Below are 5000 nucleotides of genomic sequence, written 5' to 3' on the forward strand. Positions count from 1 at the left end.
GGCGGGGGGAGGGCATATGGTGGAAGATGGAACTGGCTGACTCTAAAAATACTGGATTTTGCGCTAATTTTGAAAATCCTATCTTCTGGTGCAACAAAATAGAATAACATATCTCCCAGTGTATATCTGCCAACGGGAAAAAAACCTACCACCAGTACGCCATTGCGTGTGTACACATTGATGCACGTGAAGGTTTATCAGTGTGGGTGTATTTGTGTGTGTGTGTGTGTGTATGTGTGTGTTTTCTTTTTTTGAGGAGTGTGGGGACCATCTCTGAGTCATGATTGTTCTCAGGTCTACTCTGAGCATGTGTAATAGCAGCTGTCAGGCTCCCAGCTATGGGTGTTTAATTAGCCCTTTAGGGCTTGCCTACCTATGCATGGGAAAACTGGATCTGATGGACTCTGCAAAAGAAACCTTCATGGTGCAATGGAGTGGAAGGTGACTGCAGCAATGGATTGTTGAAGTGCAGAGATCTATGTGAAATAAAGTGTCTTGCTCAAGAACACAACACACAGCCTGGTCTGGGAATTGAACTCACTACCTCATATTGTAAGCCCGATGCTCTAACCGCTGAGCCATGAGTTGCGACGTCACTGGTTCGAAGCTGTATCGGCCTTTGCCTTTCCCTTGGATAACATCAGTGGCGTGGAGAGGGGGAGGCTGGTATGTGTGGGTGACTGTTGGTCTTTCACAAACAACCTTGCCCAGACTTGTGCTTCGGAGGGGACCTTTCTCGGTGCTACCCCATGGCCATTCATGACCAAAGGGGGGTCTTTATCCTTTACATATGCTTTAAAATAAAATGTTAGCTAAGTAGACAGCTGTAAGTCAATGAAGTTGATTTCATAATTTCCTGTTGCTTTTTTAATTTATTTAATTTCACACACACACACACGCACACATGACAAGCTTCTACCAGTTTCTGTCTTCCAAATCTACACACAAAGCTTTGATTGGCCCAGAGCTGTAGTTGAAGACACATGCCCTTGCCCAAGGAGCAACACAGCAGGATTGAACTCGTGACCACATGCTTAGGCAGCAAGCTTTTTAACCACGCAGCCATGCTGGCCTCGCTGTGAAACCCAAGCTCCATGGTTAAATCAAAAGTCTCTGAGCAAGTTCAGTATTGTGGCTACAAGTTTCGTCCTTCATTAAAGACTCATCAGAGAACATTTACTCCTGCCTTGAAAACTGCCTAAAGAAACTAACGTAGAAGTATTTATTGAAATGGTAAAACAAGTTTCTGATGTGCCAAGGCTGATTTACATAATGGAACAAGGTTGTCAACTGGGCATAATAAGTAGACTAGCAAGACGGTATAGTTGGGTATGTATGTATAAATACAAACATACATACACACACAAACACATACATATCATATATATATATGTGTGTGTGTGTGTGTGTGTGTGTGTGTGTGTGTGTGGAGTGGTATATTACCCTTGTGTGTGTATATATATATATATATATTTAATATATGTGTATTTAGATACACATATATTTAGATTTGTATATTGATGTGTGTGAATGTGTATAAATATATGCAGCGTTTGTGTGTATATATATATATATATATATATATATATATATATACACACACAAGTATATATGTATTAGCATAAATATATATTTTTGTTTGTATGTATATCTATATATATATATATATATATATATATATATATATATATATATATATATATATAATGTATGTATATAAGCATAATATATATATATATATCCATATATAAATAAGCACCATATATTTATGTATTTGTGTGTGTATATATACGCGTGTGTAAATGTGTGTGCATGCATATTTTCACATAATTAAATACAAAAACACCCGCATCTGTGTGTGTGAGAGAGTGAGTGTGCGTGTGTGTGAGTGAGTGTATGTGTGTGTGTGTGTGTGTGCGTGTGTGTGTGATTCCCACATTTCTTCCCAAGCTGGCTGCCTGACTACTTAACTCTGCTACTACAACAACAACAACAGCAACAACAACATTATGACTGCCATGTTTGTTGCTTTGAGTGATGCTGTCATGTACTTGAGATGCAGTAATCACAAGGTCTACCCCCCCCAACTGGAGCAACTATGTTTAGAAGCTAGTAACCTACTGCTACGACTGATGGTAGTAGTACTGTTGGTAGTTTTAATAGTAGTAGTAGTAGTGGTGGCAGTAGTTGCAGTGGTATTTGTTTTTGTTGGTGTTATTATTATTATTATTATTAGTAGTAGTAGTAGTAGTGTAAGGGCTATTGTTATTTATACCAGTTAAGTACTGGAGTTAACTGCCCCCCCCCCCCACAAACACACTGAAATTGCTGGACTTGTGCCAAAATTTGAAGCCATTATTATTATTAATACTACTACTATTATTATTATTATTATTATTACTACTACTACTACTATTATTATTATTATTATTATTACTACTACTATTATTATTATTATTATTATTATTACTACTACTATTATTATTATTATTATTATTATTATTATTATTATTATTGTTATTCATATACACTCAACAGATTAGACTGTTGGAAGAGAAAATCCTAAAACTGGACTACAACAAGTACCCTTAGATGCCAAGAACCCTTCCAAGTATCCTTAAAAATTGGCACGAACTTCCCGGACAACCCAGTAATAATAGGGTCTAGAATCTTCATTGATAAAATACCTGGGAAATCAAATATACACAGGGTCCCCAAAATTGCACTAACCTCAAAAAGCCCATCTCTTGAGAAAATTCCTATCATTATAACATTATTGTCGAAGCTATCAGATGAAGGTTCAGCTTTTTGCTGAACAGCCTGCATGCAAATGGTTTGTGTATAGTGATCAAATCTATGTGCTGTACATATTAGCTCACCCCCTCCATCAAATCAAAGTTACCTGAACAGGTGTGCAGTGTACCATGCATCAGGTGTTAAAGCAGTCATAGAGCACCATGAGACAAAGTGTTTTTTTTTTTCTCTCAAGAACACCTGGTCTAGGAATTGAAGCCATGATCTCACATGCAACACCCCAGGCCATATGTCCTCACATCGAATAAATAAATGAATAATCCTTTATACTAGAGGCTATAATAGAAGACACTTGCCCAAGCTGCCACAAAGTGGTACTGAACCCAGAACCATGTGGTTGGTAAGCAAGCTACTTACCACACAGCTACTCCTGCACCTATATATATATATATATATATATATATATATATATATATATATATATATATATATATATATATATATATATATATATATATATATATATATATATATATATATATATATCTTTTACTCTCTCTTTTACTTGTTTCAGTCATTTGACTGTGGCCATGCTGGAGCACCGCCTTTTAGTCGAGCAAATCAACCCCAGGACTTATTCTTTGTAAGCCTAGTACTTATTCTATCGGTCTCTTTTGCAGAACCGCTAAGTTACGGGGACGTAAACACACCAACATCGGTTGTCAAGCAATGTTGGGGGGACAAGCACAGACACACAAACATATACACACACACATACATATACATATATATATATATATACATATATACGACAGGCTTCTTTCAGTTTCTGTCTACCAAATCCACTCACAGGGCTTTGGTCAGCCCGAGGCTATAGTAGAAGACACTTGCCCAAAGTGCCACGCAGTGTGACTGAACCCGGAACCATGTGGTTAGTAAGCAAGCTACTTACCACACAACCACTCGAGAGAGGATATATACTAATACATATACAGGGTGGACACATATATGTGCATTTTTACAAGTTATGCACATAGTTTACTATTTGCAATATATATATATATATATATATATATATATATATATATACATATATACATACACACACACATATACAAATACTTACCCATATACAAACATGCATGCACATGCATATATATGTGTGTGTGTGTGTGTGTGTGTATAATATATATATATGTGTGTGTGTGTGTGTGTATAATATATATATATGTGTGTGTGTGTGTACACACACCATTGGAACTTTAAACCACCTTAAAACCCCTCGCTCAGTTACGCCTATTCCATCACCAAATAAGCAAATACAGCTAATAAAGGGCTTATGCCCACTTCCCTGTCCCCTCACACCTCTCCCTTCCAAACTAGGGACTCCCACCTTCCACACACACACACACACACACACACACAGCTAAATCAAAAGCAACACGCCTAGTTTTGATTTTTGATTTTTCGAAAATTTCTTTTCAAATTCTATTTTTTAATTTTTTATTTTGTTGCTGTTTTTTTTTCTTCTTTTTAATTCTTGTTAAGTTTTGGCGATTATACGAAGAACGAATTCTTTGAAAGCAAGCTCCCAGAAGACATGAATAGAGGGAATAAACTCACCCACACAAACCACCACCACCACCCGTCATCCGCTCATCTATTCCCCCTCTCTCTCTCTCTCTCTTCTTCCCTTCTTTGCACCACCACACTCACTAAATCACAGAGATGGGGGTGGGGATGGGGTGGATTTTGGCCCGTTTCAAAAACACCCAGACTTTAGTGCGTGTGTGCATTGACAGGCGAAATCCCTTCTCTGAGATTTTCCCATCACTGAAAATTATTTTCTTGCTTTCTACTTGCTCCAATTTTTCTCACCATTTTAAAAATCAAATAATAATAATAATAATAATAGTAATAATAATAATACGAAAAGAAAATAAGGATCTCCCACCACTAAGCTAACTAATGAGAACATCATGCTAGCTATGTTGTTTGGTCACACACACCCAACACCCAAGAACCAATAGCTGAAAAGAAGACGTTTAGAGTCCCCCAAATGACATTCTTCACTTGCGTGTATTTGTCTTGTTTTTTTTATTTATTTATGTATTTATTTAATTAATTTTAAAAAAAAATTTGTTTGATGTTTTTTGGTTTTTTTTTGTTATTATGTATTGTGTTTTGTTTAAAGTTAGATTTTGAAATTAAATTTTCTCCCCATTTTATTTATAATAATAATAATA

The 5000-nt window shown here is 36.3% G+C and overlaps 1 long non-coding RNA gene across 1 annotated transcript in view; it reads right to left on the reverse strand.

Annotated features, from left to right (window-relative positions):
• Positions 1–5000, reverse strand: part of LOC149131349 (uncharacterized) — a 23407-nt gene that overhangs the window by 6982 nt on the left and 11425 nt on the right. The gene's annotated exons all lie outside the window — the stretch shown is intronic.

The sequence above is a fragment of the Octopus bimaculoides genome, chromosome 23 (genome assembly GCF_046866305.1).
Source record: "Octopus bimaculoides isolate indiv1 chromosome 23, ASM4686630v1, whole genome shotgun sequence".
Lineage (NCBI taxonomy): Eukaryota > Metazoa > Mollusca > Cephalopoda > Octopoda > Octopodidae > Octopus > Octopus bimaculoides.